Raw genomic sequence first — 22,795 nt, 5'->3', positions numbered from 1 at the left:
GGGTATGTGCTATCGTAAAGTTACGACAAATTTTACACGTAAGAATCTCTTAAGATATTTTGTGAAAAGGAACAAAAACTTAAGTTTTCACTTACGATTAAAATCAATCGTAAGATTTTTTGTGAAAAGGGCTACAGGTTCCTTACATAGCAAAATAACGTTTAATACGGTAATTCGGCATTTATAGCTTTAATTAAGATGAAGGATAGACTATACTTGAAGAAAGGCCAAAGAAAAAGCAAGATCGAACTGAAAGAACTTAGATACTCTCAAATGTTCAAATGGGGTGGTTCGATATATGTTTGAGATATTCCAAACCCTCGAAGTCTCTGATATCAAAAGGATCTCAGAATCTTCAGAATATAGAGTGTACATAAAAACCAATACGCGTTAGGCTTTTTGTGTTATAAAAAAATAAAAAGGGGCCCTCATAAAAGCATCATTATATTTTGACCTTATCCCTTAATGCTGTGAATAATTGATAGCTTGATATATATAGAAGAGAGAGAGGAATACAATATAAAAAGTTCTCATAATTGATTTCTTTCAGTAATATTTGATTCAATTGTGTAAACCATGACAAGCACAAAATTTAAATATCAATTATCGATCTTACACAGAGAAGAAAGTGAAAAGCGAGAAAAAAATGTTCACTTTTCACACACGGCAAATATTCCCATACCTTACATATTAAGGCGCTAATTCTACCCTGAATTTAGGTAAAGTTTTATTTCAATATTTGAGTAGCTATATTTGGGATACCTGTAGTTAAATAAAGAACACTCCACATCGACCGCTTTGTCAAACGAAATATTTGGTTTGTGGAAGAAGAATGCCACAAATTGCCACTCAAAAATTAAAACTGAAATGGCCTGCTACAGCTATTATTATTAGGACGGAGAGGTGAAAGTCTCCCGCAATTTCGTTGTCCAATATATGAGTTTAATGAAAATAACTTATTGATAATTTTATTGATCTGCATAGTCTTAGTTCCATATGTCCACCAGAGTTCAAAATAAAATCACATGTACCGAGATCGGGACTTCATTTCTATTGTTGAAAATTGCAGGTACATGCAAATCACAATCATTTGGACCGATTAAATTCTGTGAATGAAACATGCACGTGCGTGTAGACCAAAGTTTTACATTATAATTGTTGGCTTTGATTATTACACAGAAGTAAATGCATATGCAATGTATGATAAAGTTACACCTGTCAGGATCATTTAGTCGCAAAAAGACACTTCGAACCATTGTGGTGAAGGATTTGGGGTAGATAAAATTTGGTAGATGCATATATATATGCATGTACATTTATCATGTAGCCTGTATCTTCAAGTGTGTTTGTCCCCACTCGTTTTAATATTCCCCTTCCAAAAAGCCAGAAAATTAAAAAGAGAAAGAGAAAAGATGCATGTACAAAGAGAGAGAGAGAGAGAGAGAGAGAGAGAGAGAGAGAGAGAGAGAGAGAGAGAGAGAGAGAGAGAGAGAGAGAGAGAGAGCACATATGGATCCAGAAACTTTTTCAGAGGGAAGGGGTCTAAAAAATGTTATTGTGTGTTTGCCGAGGGGGTGCCTTTTATGTGATTTAAAAGATATTAGAATTTTCCAGGGAGGGGTTCCCCTGGGCCCCCGCAAGATTTACGCAGAGAGAGAGAGAGAGAGACAGAAAGACAGAGAGAGACGGCGATTTCTAGAATGTAGCGATTCAGGCCTTTTTGGATTAAATTATCGACAAAAAATAATTGATCAATGCACTGAGTACTCTGTAATGTGAAACTTTTCAAATATTTACTGCGCTTTCAGAGATGAGTTTAAATCGTTTAACAAAGATACTTGACTTTACTCAAACTCAGCGCAGGCGATTAACAACAGACGTCATGACCAATCCAAGAAAAGAATAGTTGACCTCTTACTGTAAAGAATCTATAGAAAATGTTCATTTGTACTTTTAAAAACATATCAACGCAACGATCATTTGAGTACATGATGTATATATACATGTACGATGCAAGGGGTAGTTCATACCACCCGGATACACCTAAGTCATTCTTTTATAGTGTGAACGGTTTTCAATCAAGTTTATGCATGTATTAAAACTTGGCGCAAAATGAAATTATAAGAAAAAAACAAATTGTTTCGTAAATTGATTGAAATGGAAATATAATAAAATAAACAATGCTTTTTGTGTTCTGTTAAAGTTTACCAAAGCGGGATAGATGGTGTAGAAGACTTTGTTATTTTCCTTTTCAAAACCAATCGTTATTTTACAATATTAATGGGTTAATAAACAATTAATTATATATATATATATATATATATTAATCGTTCGAGACTATTTTCTATATATCACGAACTTAACTTTTAAGCATATAAACACAACAAACTATAGAAAGTCTTCAGCTACCTTTAGAATAAAGAAGAAAGTATAATTAAAAATTAATGGTACAAACAAAGAAGTTTCTCTACTATATTCACAACGCTAACATTAAATATCGAACAATTTTATGAATTAAGGAATTTTGGATGAGAAAAAAAATGTTCAAAGGCCAGAATTATCAAAAATAAATGCACATAAAAGTACAATAAGTTCCCGACACAATAATTTACTAGCCACAATGAAGAGACGTACAATTTTACACCAAGGTTGACTGCTCATAGATATCAGATGCCGTGCCTGGCAGTATTAACTTGCTCTACAGATGAAATTGATAGATCACTACTAAAAGTCATGACATGTACTCATTAACAAATCTAACGATAAGTTAAATTAGTTATTTTAATTCACGCGCAGACACTGACTTTTTTTTCTCGCTTTAAAAGAATGCACTACCTAAAAAAAAATCAATTCATCCCAAAATGGGAAGCGTGTGAAATATATTCCACCACTTCGAACCAATTCAAAACGAAGTGTGAACATAAGAGAGAACGGAGGAAAAAAATAAAAATCGAAATGATCAGACAGCAAAGCACCTATCAGCATGCTATTTAAATACTTGTCTTTAAATTTCACACAGACGGCTTTCACTTTTTCTTTCAATGTCTCAAACAGCTTTTATTTAAACCCGAACAATGGCCGAGCCCAAAATAACCACATTTATTGAATTCAATAATTACTGAACAAATTTAGCAACATTCGGTTTTCTCTCGTGCTTTGATGGAAAGCGACTAAGTCCTCTACTCTGAGTAAATTCAAATTCAATAGATTGTCAATACTTACTGCCATGTTAAAGTAACATAGCTAAGTCATAGATCCCCGGTGTTTATAATTTGATCCGAGTTCTCGCGAGAACCAGAGAGAATTCAATCCCGACTGAATATAGACCGTCTGTAATCATCTCCGTGTCTGATTTTCCAACTCTATCCGGAAGCTTAAATAATATAACGAGACATATAAATCTGGATATTTTTTTTCGTGTGAGGAAAACGAATATTTTCCATCAGACTGCACCAATAAAAGAAAATATATTGGTCACGAATAGAAAATAGAAGCTATCATGATAGAGAGCGAGAGTTAGTGAGAATGAGCGAGAATTAAGTAAATACTATCGCCAAAGAAATTAAGAGGCAGGTATTGGTCACAGATATATATAGAGTGGACAAGGGAGAATAAAAGAGCACAGAGAAAATTAAAGAAACCAGATTTCTGGATTCTGTCACCTTTCCGCCATCTGAAGTGCAAGACTGGGATCTTCAACATGTGGTGGGTCATGACTTCTTCAAAGTAAGTCGCTGAGTGAAGGGTAAATAAATCGGCTGTCTGTGATTTACAGCAGCTCAGACTTCATCTGTTGGGTGCCCGACTTCCAACAAATGATAGAACTGGTGTCGTCTGCTGTCTTCTTGAATCCTTCCAACTCATCAGGCTGACGATGGAACTGCTCCAGAATTTGCTCTAATCCGACGTTGTTGAAACTTTAACGCTCTTTGATTTTGTATTGTTGAGGACAAGGTTTTTAGAATAACGCCAATTTAAAAAAGGTAAGTTTTGCAGGATTTGGTCTGCCAATTATTGACTGTATAAATGTTAGTTATGATATAGGTTTTTTTTATTAGAAGTTACTGGAAATTTAAGGATGCATTCATGCAATTATCACTTCCCACAACATATACTTGAAATAGTGATAGCACAAATCCAATTTGCTCATTATCTTTCATTTATTTTTGTCTATTTGATTTATTTATGTATTCGTAGCAGCGCAATTCGAACTTTTAATTGAATTTACTGCTTTTTTTGTTTTTAATTGATTAAAAATAATGCAAGAACCAAAAACTTAAAAAAAAATTCATTCAATCCTTCACAAATTCCCAGAGATTTACAGAAATCCGAATCGACATTTGTATTTTGTCTGTCAGCGCCAACCCTCGATAAACCACAATAAAAACCAGGAAGCCAATTAATGGTTAGGGAGATCGTCACTCGTGCCCTATCTTCCCCCGGTCTGTATAGAACGTATATCAGTTTCTCGGTTCATTATAAACTGAGAAAAAAAAAACCCATCGAAAACTGCCACCGGCGTTGAGTATTGTTAGACTGTAGGCCCTCGGTGGCAGTTCTGAAAAAGGGGGTAAGGTCTGAATAAATATGTTTTTCCGGTCAAGAAATGAAAGAACTTTTCGTTTAAGTAGACCAAAGAGTTGGTGCCAAACTACTTTGAATTTGATTTTAAAGCGAGGAAATTAAATGTCCAATAAATAGAACGAGGAGTGGGCTAAGGGGGAGGGGGGCTCTATGTAACGATTCTTGATTTCTTGCGTCCCCATGTTCACTCTTGAAGTTCGAGTGAAAATGCGAAGGTTTAAGGGGTGTATTAAACGATGTTTGCATAAAAGGAAAATAAATGCAACAAATAAGAGCAGTATTTTAAGACATTATTAATAATTGCTTCATTTTTTGTTTAAATTCTTACTATTAATTAAGCGAAACTGAAAGCATTTCGGATCCCACGAAAATTTATCACTGTTCATGAACTGAAAGCAGTAAAACGGAGGAGATTCCCAGGGGTCCGATGATAATCGAAAAAAAATTACTAGAACGATATTTTATACGGCATCTATTTTTGTTTCATTCGGTATCATAAAGAAATCTAGGAAGGACAGTTATCTTTCAACAATCTTCGAAACTGAGAAGGACTTCTCATTTTATTCAAAATTACGTAATCTTCTACTGATATCAAGATATGAATTTAAGTTAAAATTGTATAATACACGAACCATGGAATCACAAAAAGAAAAAAACCAATTTCATTGCAAGATCCTTTTGTGTGAAAGTTTTCACAATGATGTATGGACGCAAGCTATGGACACGATCTATATTAAAACGAAAAAAAGTTATCCAAATGTCATCTTTAATTTGTAATAAAATTTCAAGTTAGACAGCATTCATGCAAACAGAAGAAAAATCACCACGCAATAGTGATATTTACACAGGGGATTTTGTCACAGATAATTCTTATATCAAAATGATATGATGGTGAATATATAATTCTTATATGAATCAATTTTCATATCATTCCAATATGATCATTCTGATATGAAAAGCACTTCACATGAGCATCGTATGTGGCGGAATTGCCTAATATATGTATTTAATGTTTAGTGGAAAATATATAAAACCTTAAATAAAGGGCCTAATCAACACGCCTACGTCAACATTTGGTAGTGTTGGTGAACAATTTGTTTGCCTTCAAATATAAATTATAAATTATATCACACGGGGAAAAATTGTTTCAAATGTATAAGAGACCATTGCGGCCAATTGGCTATGAACATTGCAGGACAGAAAGTAAATGTTTTGTAGGAACATACAGTCAAAGATCTAAACGTCAATTATTATCGTTGCTTGAATGTTGTGTGTTCTTTTCTGTACTTTTTTTTTTGTAACATGCTGTTGTATACATAAACGGAATGACCTCTTCGTGCAATGGGGGTCATTTTCCTTTCTTTGCTCTGCGTGACAAAACTTGAATCGAAAACATGGAAAACAAATTAAACAGCACATTTTGGAATCAAGGGGTTTTTTTGTTTTTTTTAAAAGACTTTCTAAAATAAACTCCCTTATTATCAACAAGATAATTTTTTTTTATTCCATGATAATGATATCGTAAAGACGGCTATTGTTTGTGACATCCGATTTCTTTTGTCAGTCTTAATACAAATTGAAGGACCCCCTTGAAATTCCACAGACACCTTTCATAAATCTAGATCTGTTAAAGTAAAAAAAAGGGCCCCATAGATTTAACACGTGTGTTTATTAAACCCTGTATCCTTTGTTCTGGCCCTGTAGTTAAAAGAGCTTCGCAAACTTCATGTTTATTTTTAGAAACTACTTGAGCCTTTTTGGTCGCGGAAAAGGTAATATAAGATTATTTGCGTGATTTATATCTGCTGTTCATGCACATATAAACTACATACATGTCTCATGCACCGTAAGACGTGTACTTTTTAAAGTTGTCATCTTTCAACCTAAAGTTGTTTTAAGTTAGTTCAAGGGTATTCATAAGACATCACCCTTGAATGTCATATAAACAGTGTTCTTTGTGAATTGTAATTTTAATTTTTTATTTGAATGAGAAAAAGAACCTGCCAATCCACAGTGGATAAAAAAGACAACTAAAATTGTTTATTACAAGCCAATTCATTTGGTAGCCACTTTTTAAAGCTATAGCCTTAGCGATGATATTCCACATTACAACGTGTTTTCGTCGTGATCATAGCGTTAATCTCGCGTGATTCGAGTGTTAATCTCACGTGATCCGAGTGTTAATCTTGCATGATTGCAAGTTAGTCTTCAGAATTTTTTTCGTTAAACACACTGTTTGACTTCAATAAACAATACACTTCTGTTTGGAATTTGGAACCTTGTACTACACGTACAAACACCGTATCTCAATTACAGGGTATTTTTTGTTACAAAGAATGACCTTGAAATTCAACTTACCGTACTTTGTATTTGGTCAGACTTTAAAATATTCGGGATTTTTTTTACCTGAAAATTGACGGAATAATGACATATTTTTCTTATGCATGTACTTGTAGCAACCAATAACTCGTCAAGCAAAGTAAAAATATAAATTATTTTAATTTATTACTCATCGCGTATGTTTGAATGCGATTACGTAATAACAAAATTAAGTAAATGTTTATGTAATAGCGAAAATAAGGGTTACATGATTCAGCGTTTGCAAACAAAAACATCACAAACATATTTTAGTGATATCAGAGACGTTAGAAACCCTCTATTCATGTTATGTTTACATAACATGTTCTTAATGGGCTGATTTCTAATCAATTCGTGGTATGTGGGGCGGCAGGGCCGTTTTTTTAATGGCTATGACGTCATCGATTAAGTTACGAACAAAAACGTTTACTGTGGGAGTTTCATGAAACCTGCATGAGACGCCATATTTGAAAATCAATCCCGCACAAATCATTTTGATGCAGGGGGTTTCGATCCTTCAAAGTTCATGAAATTGTTCGATTTTGACATTTTGACACGCTCGTATTGAAATGATTCATATTGTAAAGTCATTTCCGTCTGTGTGTCGATCTTGCAATGATACATCGTTAATCAGCTGGGCACGAACACACAATAGCTTACTTTTTGGTCAGGGTTTCTCCGGAATCCAAAAGTACGAAAGATTTGTTTTAAAAGAAATGTACATTCATGTACATGTACTGTATTCCGCTGGTACATTTACAATATACATGTATGTTACATGTTAAAATGGTTTAGCCAAAGCTAGACTTTTTGTTTTGAGTTTTCAATTACATGTATTAACCCAAAATGACTATATAATATACACGTAGTTTCTTTTGAATCTGACGAACTTTAAAAATTCTGCCGTTTTGTTTCTTCTTTTATAATTTAATGTGAAGTTGCACCAATTTTTTTTTATTTTTTTTTTTTTGGGGGGGGGGTCTATTCATTGCAGATTGCGATTGTCATTTATTAAGTAAATGTATGTTTAAAGTTGAAATAAGAATATTCGAATCTGTGTGTGCTCACAGAAAGCTTTGACACATATAGTCACTCATTTTATCAATTTATCAAATTATCCCGGCCGATTTATTTATCCGTCTGCGCCCCCCCCCCCCCTCCCCTCCGCTTCTTCACCCCACTTAAAATTTAAAATAAATATTCTAAAAAAAATTTTACAATGGTATAACACGTAAAGATGTTTTAAAAATTGTTTAATAATAATTGCATATTATACCCTATTTACACATACAACTCTTACATTTCCACTTAATAAAATCTTGCTCTTTGTATCTGATTGGCGTAGATAACATTTTCTTTAAAATTCATTGCTATACATTTTTTCCCATTTAATATCATCAGATCTAAAACCACACACGTGCATGTACCTTCAATATATACATGTATCTATAATGTATGGACATTTACATAAAATTAACCAGATTTAAATAGAGAAACTCGGTAGTTTACATAAGAAAATAAAAACAACACTTTTTTCCGGTAGGTTTGCAAAACTCAAGAGTCGAGCACACTAGGATTTGTTCAGACAAATTAAACAAACGTTATCTGCAATTCTTATATATATACAAAATACTCGGGCGGTCTCGAGAGGCAATAGAAGAAATTCTCGGTCTTATAAATGGATTCTGACAAAAAGCATGCCCTCCATTTCACGAAATTTATGACAATACAGTGTAAGGGGAAAATGGCAGACACTCGGCTTTAACAATATACATGCATATACAACTCTAGATTTAGGTTTTCTGAAGGGCAATTATTTAGGTCAAATTCATTTTAAATAAGAGAGAGTTCGACCTCGTTGTTTTTATCTATTCATTACAATATGGGGCCTCGACCTTCTCATCTTTTTTTATTGACAATCTTTTATAATGGGTTTTATTTTACATCGACTCGTGAGAAAGATATCGTTTGATGTTTGCTTAAACTTATGGAATGTCACCAAGGTCTAAATATTTCAGAACAGTTCAAATGATTTCACGTTAACTTTTATTGTTCACGAGCAAATGAAACTACACGTGTAATTCGAATCGATCGAATATCACTAAAATTGAAAAAAAAAACACAAAACCCATTCATTGAGAAATAATCGTCCCATCAACGATCACCAAAAAACCCAACCTTATTCTCACAAAATAAATCTATCATTCTTGTGGCTATAATAAGTCATTATTAGTTATTATATGGGGGAGGGATGGCGGTCAAAGGTCAGCAGAAAAGTCAAACAGTCGATTGAATGGCGTTTATTAATCTATATCCTTATCGCTTCGTGAAACGGTTTTTGACACTTTGTTAAACGGTCATAAACGAATCACTATTTAATTCCCCCCACCCGGTAAATTGCTCAAGGACAGGAAGAAATATGAGAGACATCAAACATAGAAAAATGCCGCCAGATCTCTTAAACCCCAATTTATAACCTCGAAATAAACGCTGTAATTGCATTTACGAGGCTAAATTTAGATCCCAAGTATTTACTAACACGGCAATCTTTGAAACCTGCTCGCGACTTTGGGGCGAAAATGCGATGCGTTTTTATGACGAGTACACAACACAGATGGATTTTTTTACAGGCAGGTTATAATGCAAAAGTAAGATTTAGTCCAAAAACTTGCATGTTAGAAAAAAGAAGCAGGAATTAATTTGGGTGGAAGACATTGTTTTGTGTGCGTGTGGTTTAAGTGGGGGGGGGGGGGGGGGGGTCATATTTTTTCCGAAAAATTGAAAAAAAAATTGGACCAGGTATATAACTTTAAGGAAATCCGGGGCAAGTGACTCTATTTCAGGGTCTCGGGTCCATAAAATACATGATATCCAGATACATTGCATGTTGGGGAAAAAAGTGAGACAGAGATCAAAAGTATATCTTTTATGGACCTTGAGTCAGGTACAGAGGAAATATATGGAGTCATGGGGTGAGGATACCGGTGAGAGAGGGGTTGTACTGGGAGCAGCTAGGTTTTGTGCAGTGGGGAGGTGGATGGGGGTGATTTAAGACAATAGGGGGATATGAAAGTTTTGGGACGTAGGATATCAAGTCTAGAGTTTAACTATACTGCACTTTTGAAAACAATTTAGAAATCCTATTAAGCATCGTCGAAAAACCACGGACAATCTCGAATAGGCTTTTACTGACCGTGAACCAAGTCATTAAACTTTTCTCGTTCTCATAAATAAAATTCATATTCCTTTCGGATTGGCTCCTTCACACTTTTGTGGAGGGAGGCTGACCAATCCTGTTAAACCTTTCGCATGCATCTGTAAACAACTGCATGTTTTTATAACATTATCGTCAAACAAACTTTCAAAAACTGTAGTGTTTTGCTTTCTAACTGGCAAATTGAGAATAATAAATATTCATGAAAACAAGAAAAGTTTTAAAATGAGTTGGACCTTGGTCAGAAAGTATAATTATGCAAAGCTTGCTGAGGATTTCCGACGTTGCCTTATTCACAATTATCGCCCCCTGGTTAATCAAGATAGACCCCCCCCCCCCCCCCCCAATGAAATGCGAATCAATTTTGCTTTCTCATCGCGATGGACCCAAATTTAAAGTAAAAAAAAATCGAAAATAGTTTTAAAGCTTTTTAGAATTTGTCTTCCCCAACAAATTGATTTCGGTGAATGCATTTTGTGAAAACTTTGTTACTTGTATCAATCGTTAAGAGTTTGGATTAATTTCAGTTTATCTGTAACAACAGTTGAGCAGGAAAAAAAGTTCCTGCTCAGAACAGTTGCTGAGCATTTGCTATTGTCAGATTTGTGGTGATATGAGACCGAATAATCCCATACGTTATTCTTAAAGAGATAAAATCCGGGCTACGTTATGTAACGCATGGCTGTCGTGTATTTGTTTAAGCGTCAAGCCGAGTAATCAAAGTGTCAAAGAATGGGAGATATATAATTGAATATACTGGAATATATTTGTTCTTTGAATTTAAGTCTAAAATAAATAAAATGGTGTTTAAGCAAAAAATATATAAAACAAAAGAAGGAGATAGACAGACACACAGACAGACAAAAGTTCCATAAAATGCATTGTTAATTTATGCTTTGCCTCGTCGTCCACAAAACGTGAAAGCTTTTCTGTTTTGTTCAATTTTCCAGAACCTAACTAAGAAACATGAATCAGGAAGAAGCTACAATTGAATTCTGGTCCCAAAAAATAATTAATCTTGTCAATTCAACCAAATCGTTTAGCAGTAAACTGAGAAAGATCGGCATTTTCTGTTTTGACCTTGAACTTTTCAAGTTTACCTTGACACACGGTTATCCATATTGTTGACAATGCACTTATGTTTAAGGTAGCCTATCAAGGAACGCACACTTTACCGGATGATGCCAATCCAATACACAGAAAGTGAAATACCTGTACTTTTAAAACGTGAATTTAAGGGGTAAAAAGGGGTTCCACTTTATTTAATTCATCGTGAATTCATGAGGCATTTTATTGTGATGAAGTAAAAAAACATGTGGAAAATTTCATAAGGGATAAAGTTTAAAGTGATGTTAAGTTAATTGTTGAGATACCGCGATGTAGTGCGATTGCTTACAAGTGGAAAACGTCCAACCAATATCCCCTCCCCTTTTCCCCCTCTCCCAGGTATTCGCCTCGTATCATTATTTGAGAACCTGCTAGTTAAACAGCTTTATGAACTCTTAAGTAGCTTTTTAGTAAATTGAATAAAACTGTAACAAGTACAATTAAAAAGCCAAGAGGGTTTAAATTCTTTCACTTGAACTTTTAGCTCCAAGACAACGATTTTTTTCTTTCTTTTTGCTGGACCACCATGTAAACATAACAATGTTCTATTGAATGGAAACCGATTCCAATTTCTTCCTTTATTTCTTCATCAAGTTGATACTCGAAAAACATTATTTTCCTGCGGTATGACAATATCGTTTTTAAATACCCTCTTCATTTACCATACACACCAAGCCGTTCGATTTTTTTCACCAAACACTCAGTGGCAAAGGCTTGTCTGTTTTTGTTTGCAATGAAAGTCAAATATTAACCTTTGTCATCTACTGTTAGCTTTACAATGTCCTTATACCCAGTCCTCTTTTAAGAGCTACCGCGAAACAGAATAGACCTATTCAACCTTCGCAGCCTATACCAGTACTTAAGGGCCGTTCTCCCTAATTGAATAACTCGTCCGTCTGTTTGTTCGATTTAATTGTTTCTGCATTGTGGGGGGATTTTTTGTATCTCGGAGCAAAAGGGGTTTTGTGAGAAAAACAACGAGTGGTAATCGAAATTCACATTTCGAGTGATCTTTGGAGTTTGTTTACGAATCACTCTGCTTAATTTATCGCAAAACGGAAATAAAATTCTTTTTTTTTTTACTGGAGCACAATTAATTATAGGTAAGTATCTCTATCGATATAGTAACACTTAGATGATTGTCGAGTATTGCGGAAGAAATATTTATTTCTATTAATCATTTAGTCTAGTAGAATTTCCTTCTACTGAAGCGGTTAATTAACATAAATAACAATATTTCCTGTTTCGTATTTCCAACTTTTATCATTTTTTATCAATTTTGAATAATAATAGAGATGATGATCTGAACATTGTTTAGTGTATAATGTATAATAGTACTCATTTTACGGAGCATATCAGTTTTCTTTTTCCGCTAACATGATCTCTCTCTCTCTCTCTCTCTCTCTCTCTCTCTCTCTCTCTCTCTCAACGTTAACAGCTGAATGTGTATACATGTACTTAGAAAATACCTCTTTGAAATCAAAGTATAAATTATACTGTACAATCTGGAACGATCATTTTAAACATATAAACTTCGTGCACTCCTTTATGTCACATTCATTAATTTAAATCAATTTAAATTTTTCAAAATAAAATTTAGAATCCACACGACTTAAACCATAACCCCATTCAACATGAGGGAATTTAAACCTATATAATTATGTTTATATTTAGTGATACTTGAACATCGCACTTTTTTATAAGGTTATACTAGATTTATCATGATTGTAATCTTAGTCATATCACAGTGAAATCTGGCGATTAAAGTCCGAAGGAAGGAATCAAGTCAACGCGATATATTATCTGACAAATATCATATAAATATATATATATGTACTCGTCTAGTTATTCCTGGCCATTACAGGAGGGATATATTGCATGTCGTCACTTATATTTAGCAACCAGTCTTGAGTCTACTCTACACGGCTTTTTTCTTCCTCTGTGCTTCTTTTATACTGACGCTACTGCGCCACCTGGCGATATGTATACATGCGATTTTGTGTACATAACGATGTGAATTCAGATTCATTTATTTATCTGATGTGTGATATGAGTGAGTTTGTTTATGAAAACAAAGGATTAGAAGCACGTGTTTGTTAGTGAGTGCATGTGGCAAGGGTTTTGTTCAATTCAGCTCTGTGGAGGTATTCGTAAACGTTTTGAAAGGTAGGTATATTATATAGAATTCATAATTTACAAGCTGTCGGTGTTACCTGTTTCACCATTGAATTTTAAGTGTAAAGTTCCTATCGCGAATTTTCCGTGAAGTTGCGGTTAGCCCGGTAGCATGCCAATCGGCTTTCTACTAAAAATACTACCCAACTTTCACGAACGTATCTTGTATTTGATTTGTATTGTAACTGTAAATTGTAATATAAAAGTTCTTAAAATCCATATGGTGAATTCAGGGGAAAGCTCAATTCGTTACACTCGCTCAAGCTTACGCTGAATAAAAACTCCAAAACGAAACAAAAGTTCAACAAGTTGTATTTAAGTTGATGAAATAACGGTACATGGTACTCCAATGCAAACCGATTCTCGTAGTTCCGAGATAACAACTCGATAACGTGCGGAGATTCCAGCACGGACAGTCCGATATAATTCTATACACAAAATCGACACTAACGTGCGGAAATCCAGCACAGCTAGCCCGATATCACACACATTCCACTAACGTGCGGGGTTCCAGCACAGTTAGCCCAACATATTACTTTATGCTAACGTGCGGGGTTCCAGCACAGTTAGCCCAACCGTTCTCTTCCAGATCTTAAACCATTCTCTTTCAGATCTTAAAACATTCTCCCTTTTACACATTTTTTTTTTTTTTGACAGGCATTGCTTTTTTTATGACAAAGGTATAGTAATGGCATGCCAGAAAAGTAAACATTCACACATATAGCTGTTACGATAATTTCACACTTCTATTGTCCAACAATTATTTAATTTGCCTGGAGATTAACTTAAGAAGATATCAAAGACTAGTGTCAAGAGGATTAACATTTTTGTCAAATGAAAGCATCTCCGTTTGTTTGGTTATTTCCTCTTTTTTTTGTTACAAACTCAATTGCGTAATTAATCTGAGAGAAAAAAAACCTTCAGTTATTATAGCAGCTTGTAAATTTTAAATTGATAACCTGTTACATTAAAAGTTTAAAATCGAAGATTTCTAAACTTATCTATAACAATCTCTCTCACAGCCTTAATGAACTCTGTCCCAGAGTTCTACTTTGAAACAAAATTGAAGCTTTAAAAACAATGCAAACATACATATTTGACAAAAATTCACAATATAAGTTAATTCAAAGCCATTTAGCGTCTAATAAATTGCTCTGTAAGGCAGCACAATTCGATTGTTTTTGTAACAGAGTCTGTAATATAATTAACTGTCCATTCAGGTCTTTAATATTTCTCTCATAAGATTTTGTAAGTTCTCTCAGTTTGGAATTTTCTTTAATTATTTCGTCCACGGTGTTTGTACGGGTTTCCACTACATCAGCTGGACATAGAGTGATGGTGGTCAATTCCAAATCCGCATGGAAAGCTTGCGTTGGATTTTCTTCCGAATGCGTCGTTATGATGGTAACGTTAGTAGCGGGCGGAGACACAGAGTTCGGAGATCCCTGGAATTTCTTATCCAAAAACTGCTGCATACGATTCCTGTCCCGTAGTTTCTGTTTTTCGGACTTCTTGTGGATGGACGGTCGCACTTGTTGGTTCATCATGACGTTAGAGTTTCAATCACTCGCTTTGTTGAGAGGACGGGGAACAATTCGATTCTCACACCAATTTTCACCAATGAATTTTAAGTGTAAAGTTCCTATCGCGAATTTTCCGTGAAGTTGCGGTTAGCCCGGTAGCATGCCAATCGGCTTTCTACTAAAAATACTACCCAACTTTCACGAACGTATCTTGTATTTGATTTGTATTGTAACTGTAAATTGTAATATAAAAGTTCTTAAAATCCATATGGTGAATTCAGGGGAAAGCTCAATTCGTTACACTCGCTCAAGCTTACGCTGAATAAAAACTCCAAAACGAAACAAAAGTTCAACAAGTTGTATTTAAGTTGATGAAATAACGGTACATGGTACTCCAATGCAAACCGATTCTCGTAGTTCCGAGATAACAACTCGATAACGTGCGGAGATTCCAGCACGGACAGTCCGATATAATTCTATACACAAAATCGACACTAACGTGCGGAAATCCAGCACAGCTAGCCCGATATCACACACACTCCACTAACGTGCGGGGTTCCAGCACAGTTAGCCCAACATATCACTTTATGCTAACGTGCGGGGTTCCAGCACAGTTAGCCCAACCGTTCTCTTCCAGATCTTAAACCATTCTCTTTCAGATCTTAAAACATTCTCCCTTTTACACATTTTTTTTTTTTTTGACAGGCATTGCTTTTTTTATGACAAAGGTATAGTAATGGCATGCCAGAAAAGTAAACATTCACACATATAGCTGTTACGATAATTTCACACTTCTATTGTCCAACAATTATTTAATTTGCCTGGAGATTAACTTAAGAAGATATCAAAGACTAGTGTCAAGAGGATTAACATTTTTGTCAAATGAAAGCATCTCCGTTTGTTTGGTTATTTCCTCTTTTTTTTGTTACAAACTCAATTGCGTAATTAATCTGAGAGAAAAAAAACCTTCAGTTATTATAGCAGCTTGTAAATTTTAAATTGATAACCTGTTACATTAAAAGTTTAAAATCGAAGATTTCTAAACTTATCTATAACAATCTAGATTGTTATAGATAAGTTTAGAAATCTTCGATTTTAAACTTTTAATGTAACACCTGTACCCGTCCGTTATGCGCATGTAATATGCCGTCATTTAATGTATCACGTGAAAGATTATGATCCCAAAAATTATACTTACTATACCATAACTATGCTATGTCAATATATGACTAATTAGACTATTCCAAATATATACTTAATATACCATAACTATACAATATCAAGATTTCAATATATAGATATGACTAACTATACTATTCCCAAAATATACAAGTTTACTTTACCATAACTATACTATATCAATATATGATTAACTATACATGTACTAAACCATCGGTTCGTGGTTAGGGGCAGGGGGTAGTGGTTGATGAGTTTTTACGATTTAAACATATCAATTTTTTTTTATATTTTAATTAATTTGAATAATTTATTATTATTTATTATTTTATTGTTTTCATAAAACAATGTTTATTCAGTTTTAATATAATCAGGCTCTTTTCGCCATTTAAAGCTTTATTCTGTGTTAAATTATTGATTTCTTTATTTCTCTCCGAACAATCAACAGAGGAAATTGATCACATTTTTCATACAAGTACTTTTAAGTAAATTGCACATGTTATCATTCCATGGTTTTAGTAATATATTTTTGTTTGATATTGTTATCAAGTGACCCTTACGATACAATAAAAAGTCATGTATTAAAGCGTAAATAGTTAAAAGTAAATTTTATATCTTACATGTACATGTAACAATTACAGTTGCAAGTATAAGTAGATTCATTTTTAAAAAACACCATGACACAGTAGTGTTCTCACCGTTCTAATGATGCGTCGATAGAATTACATAACATGTACATCCGTAAAATGAAGTTGTCCACTATGATTTAAAACCTACAAGGAAATACTGCAACTTGTAAACCATACATTGAAGTGAAATAGAGACACAGCATAAACCGCATAAATGCATCATTTTACCTTTAAAGTATGTTCAAGAGCCACCTCCGCTTTATAGCGGGTATACTTAGTAACTATTTAAAGAAGTATTGTTCGGTCTGTTTACTTTCATAAGTTATATAGGCAGATTTGTTTTGTGTTAACCAGACCAACAATATGCAGTTATTATCTTTATCATTTAGCTCCATCTTAAAGCAAAACTCGCGGCCTGATTGACAACTACGAGTCATTAAATTTGTCGAACAGTAAACTCAGTTAATAAGTTGTTTGTTTTTATAGAATATAATACTCGTGAACATCGCCTACTCCGTCAGAATCTCTCAAAATGACAAGCTGATTTTATATATAGAATTCCGACTTCTACTATGTCTTGAAAGCGAATCCGGGAATTGTTAATGGACGGAAATAAACCAATTCTGCCAATCTTAATCATGGCTTAACAAATGTCGATTTCTCAAGAAAATTACAAACCCCACAGCAGAAATACGGAAACCAAATTATCAAGCAAAAAAATAAGAAGAAATTTTGTGACAGATAATGTATTCATTAAAAAAGGCAGATTTTTGTACAGACAATATCTACATCGAAATTCTTTCTCCAAAAATTAAGAATTTTTTAAAACGAATCACACAATTAACACGTGATTTTTAGTTAAGTGAATGGTATAAAAAGGTGTGAGAAGGTGACTGGGTGATAGAGCTATGCCTTTTAGTCACATTTTAGTCACATTTTAGTTACCTTTCAGTCAAAATTTAGTCACATTTCAGTTACCTTCCAGTCAAAATTTAGTCACATTTCAGTTACTTTTCAGTCACAATTTAGTCACATTTCAGTTACCTTTCAGTCAAAATTTAGTCACATTTCAGTTACCTTTCAGTCACAATTTAGTCACATTTCAGTTACCTTTCGGTCACAATTTAGTAACATTTCAATTACTTTTCAGTCACAATTAAGTCACATTTCAGTTACCTTTCAGTCACAATTTAGTCACATTTCAGTTATTTTTCAGTCACAATTTAGTCACATTTCAGTTACCTTTCAGTTGACTGAATACATGTAGCTTCATCCCACGACCTTATTTGATTGACCTTTGGTCCAAAAACTGCCGATTTGCAGATGCAATCATTCAGCCTATACTAGTATTGCTTATGGTATAATAAGACAAGCGATATATTTACTTATCTTATGTAGTTAAGTCAAAGCATAAATTGTATTTTTTTTGTTCATGAGATATTTGATGAAAATGAAGATCGTTCCCAATTGCTTATAAAGTAGTCACCTGGTTTTAAAATAAATGGCCTAAGTTACTAATAAAGCTTAGCAGCTCCAGCGTTTCAAATTTAAGCATTTAATGTAACACTTGCACACAAAGAATTATATGAACAGTAAACGTGTTTTAAAGGTACTGCTATTCATGATAAAAATGAAGATTCCATGTCAATTCTACTTGGCAATAATCTCAAAATCCTAATACTTAAAGACTTCCACCATACATTATGGCGATACTTGCCCTAGGAATTCATTGACATGCTAACCCTGATAGATACGTGTCTGTTTGGATAAGAAATATATATATTTTCTTTCTCATCAACAGGGTTTTCTTGGGATAATCTTGGACAGTGAGAACGAGAAAGGATTCAGAGATCAGAAGCCAACGGCTAGACATAGGAACACACACATCATGGTACAAGTCAATCACCATTATCATTATAATAACAGAAACAGTGTCAGATTCCGGAATATAGACCGTTAGACCGACTCGTAAACTACACAACCTGCAGCGGTTAATGTGAGTATAAATCCCTCTTCTAAATATGCATTGATAATTATAATTGCGCATCAGGCACATATTATCGACCGGGGGGGGGGGGGGGGGGGGGGGGCAAAGGGGGTGGGGGTTGTTGTTCCCCTTTGTTCTCGCAACAGGCGTTTTTTTTTTAATTTACATGCAGAAAATTAAGTTTTGAAGAAGCTGGCACCTCTACATTACTTTGGAAGCCTGTAAAAATCATATATAGAAATGAACAAAATTATCAGTATAATACTTCACATTAATAACCCCTTCCCCCCGACCAACACACGGACAACGATTTTGAAAAATTGTCGAATATGTTTTGGTTTTTGTTGTTTTGCTCGACGTCAAGATATTTCGGGAAACTCTGCTACAGGCCTGTAATCATGGTATGCACCGAAATTTGATAAACCATTATATTGTTACATGACGTACACTACTGACGAACGTACATCATAGTTTGCAAACTTGGCAAAGTAACGTTAAATAAGATGAACAAAAAAAGGAGCAAAATATGAATATAATCCACATTTTATTATGTTTGTAAATATTAGTTTTACTACGGCTGCGCAACGTATTAAACTGATTTGTAAGCTTGATTCAACGACAGTTTGACACCCACCATTATGCCTAAATATATGCCTAAATATATTTATTTTTCATGGTTAAACATGAGTCAAATCAAATTTGTAAGCATATCTAGTGCATAGAATCTTGTAACCTATAATTTGGCTGTGGGAGGAGCTTGTGTTCTATATTATAGGCGGTGTTTCTTGCACAATTCCACTGAGCTTCTTAAGAGAGCTTGATGGTCGAGGTAATTTTTTGACTAAATTAATCTCCTTCAGAAGAAGAGTTCTATATACAGATAAAGCAAAATAATCAAATTTCAAAGCTAAAATATATGGATTTTTCCTTTACTTAATGATAGCTTATAGCTAAACAAATTATTTCTGAAAGTTTGAGGATTTAAGTTCTGATGGTTTTATTAACCGCCGAGTCTCCTTAAAAAACATGTTTAAACTGAACAAGAACTTAGATTCTCGTAATATAGCTTGCTTGGATAAACGATGGATATAGCTTATGGTATTTACGCACCATTTCATTGAATACTGTGTTTGATATTTATGAAATCTTGCGATCTATTCATAAATATTATGCAATGTTTATTTCCTGACCCCTAAACCTGTAACATAAGCCCAAGGATGTTTATACCTGCATAAATAAATGATGACTCAAGTTCGTTTCAAATTACAACATATAAAGTCTTGCAAATGTGATTCCATCCAAAAGGAATCTGGGTTGTAACAGGGGCCATCTTTAACCCATTTTCTGGGACAAACTTTGACCTAACGAAAGTGCTTAGCCAGTTCTTTGTCTTCAAGAACATTTAACTGAAAGACAGTGGTTTTTAACCGTTATGGTTATTGCATTGGAAAACTGGACATTTCTTTGAAAGGAAGTTTGAAAGAGCATGCTTAGATTAAAAAAAAGGCCGGGGTTCACCTTAAAAAAATGTTTATTTCGTTAAAAATGCCGTATGAAAATGCCTCTTTGTATCACCTATATTTCATGATAATTATTTACTTTGTTCTACCTACAAAGAGTTTGTATCTTTTTTCTACAATCAATTACAATAACGATACTGAATTTGACAGTTACACAACAACAAAAAACCAGCCTTACAAGGATGAAAAGATCTATATATCACAAAATTATTTTCTTCCTGATCATTACTTTACGACGTCATTAAAAACTTAAAACTGTCTATTATTACGACAAGAAGGCTATTCAAAACGATCTTTAATGGCCGATGTTTCTTTAGGAGTCGTTTTAATGAGCAAAAAATTTATTTATACACCTCTAATTGGGAAGATGTATAGATCTATGTAGATGTGGGGTTGTCAGAACACAGTAGATTTGTCCTCAATTGCGAAAATCTTAAGTTTGTTTCCCAGGAGCTTTGCAATTAAGTTCCTCTTCGTACCGTCCTTTTGCTTGCTCTGCATACTAAACTAAAATCTAGGCCAAATACTGCCTCGTTAGCTAGCGGCTTTGTTTTTTACCTTTTGTTTGAATATTTTCACAAAAATCAATTATAACAGAACCTTACTCATCATCATCAGAACTTGTACACGTGTGTTTTAAGACTTTTTGCTAGCATTGCGAGATGACCCCCCCCCCATTTCCAGACATTTTTTTTCTGAAATACGCCTTGTAATCTTGAAATCAAAGATTAGGTTTTCATTGATAATACATATAACATGCAAAGCTTTTCAAACATTATGAAATTAAATATTTGAAAAAAAATCTTATCTGCTATTCATCTGCAGACTGTTTTACCATGGATCGTATAACATTACTGTGTCTCTTGGCTATATTATATAAATTTCCCTAAATAGCGTGCTCGTCCTCAAAACCGGAAGTTGAAAATACAAGCATGATCTAGAATTTGATGAACACAAATGATCACGGATAAACTTAGACTATAATTAAGTTCCATTTCATTCACTTATTATAAACCTAAAAGCACTGTCAATTACAAACCAGGCGCGTGTTCATCCTTCGGTTACGTTTATTGTTCTTCAATAAAAAAGTAGTCTTATGGTTGATGAAACAATTTAATTATAGGGTATTATTTCCAAATGGCTTCATTTTACAGCCAGGAAGTATCCTTTCGATCTCTTTCACTCAGTTCCTCCGACTTAACGGTTTTAATGTATTTCACGTTTGAGTAGATTAATAATCACCTGTTCTGGCATATTCGTACATGAACATTGTCCGTTGTTCATGCCTGCTTATATGTGTATGGATTCTAAAATGCTATGGAGAGACAATGTCTTGCACAGTATTTTAATTTAAAACCTCACAATTATCGTACTATGATTTTGCCTAGCTAATACGATATTTCAGTTAATTTGATACCCATTTCTCTATGAATACAAACAAGCATGCATTATCTGTATAGCTAAATAAATGTACTTCAACCAATTTCTGTAGTATTTTCGATATGATACAATCATGTTCCATTGCAAGCACTTTGAAAATACAAAACAAAAAACAAAAACAACCCCCCCCCCCTTCCAAATAAAAAAACGCAAGCAAAATCCACGCATGCGCACTCCAAAATAATTTGAAAAATACCTTGCCAACTCAAATTTATTAAAAATTATTGTTTATGTTTTAAATCTGCAACCAAACTACGACGGCACATGTGTGCAACTTATGAAAGTCCAAACCTATATCTATGTACATTACTAATCTAAGGGGACACATAAACGATAATATAAACATGTTTGTTTTGGGAAAAAATCCAACTAAACTAAAGAAATACATGAAACGCCAAACTATTACATGCAAGTCAGTAATAAAGCTCAGCTCAATTTTACGTTTCATTTTGTTTGCTACATTTATACTGGCAAAATCACAGGGATGGGATTTGGATGATCCTCCAAATCGATTGCGTAAGGAAATTCTATCTTCAGACGAGAGCATCAACATTGTTGTGTTTGATCGCCTATTTGTCACAAGTCTGGACCGCTTATGGTCTCTGTTGAGTTATTTTGGTTCATTTTGCTTCAGATGCTGCAGTAAAAAGGGGGCATAAAAGGTCACGCTATCGTGGGGAAATGGAATTTCCGGATTATTTTTATGTGAGTATGAAAATCTTTTCTGTTTGATTACTGGCAGTAAAAACGACTCTCTTCTAGAATAGACATTATGAAGGAGATAAAGTTTATAATAGAAGTTTTGGGTTATGATACTTTAAAAAAGAGATAAACATTTGTATATGTACTTTATAACTGCCTTATGATTTGAAAAAAAAAAAGAAAATTATATCAAATAAACTCGTGAAGCTTTTGGATTTTTTTTCTAACTTTAATTAATCAAAAAACAAACAAAACCTCAACAATTAAACTGAGTGTTCAATTTATCCACAAGAAATTGAAATTTTATAACAATGATAATGAATCTAAGTAAGACAGTAATTTTATTATAAGTATTATACACATAATTTTATACCAAAATA

General features: G+C 33.9%; 1 protein-coding gene across 1 annotated transcript in view; it reads left to right on the top strand.

Annotated features, from left to right (window-relative positions):
• Nucleotides 1-3,044: 3,044 nt before the first annotated feature.
• The window catches only part of LOC128162982 (parathyroid hormone 2 receptor-like), a 51,670-nt gene continuing 31,919 nt past the window's right edge, over nt 3,045-22,795 (top strand). The window contains exons 1-3 of the mRNA XM_052826433.1: nt 3,045-3,983; nt 18,568-18,762; nt 22,348-22,418. The gene's annotated coding sequence lies outside the window, so the exon portion shown is untranslated. The remainder of the gene's footprint in view (nt 3,984-18,567; nt 18,763-22,347; nt 22,419-22,795) is intronic.

This window comes from Crassostrea angulata, chromosome 9 (assembly GCF_025612915.1).
Source record: "Crassostrea angulata isolate pt1a10 chromosome 9, ASM2561291v2, whole genome shotgun sequence".
Lineage (NCBI taxonomy): Eukaryota > Metazoa > Mollusca > Bivalvia > Ostreida > Ostreidae > Magallana > Magallana angulata.
Note: the sequence above shows the minus strand (reverse complement) of the source record. Positions and strands in the feature narration are given on the sequence as shown.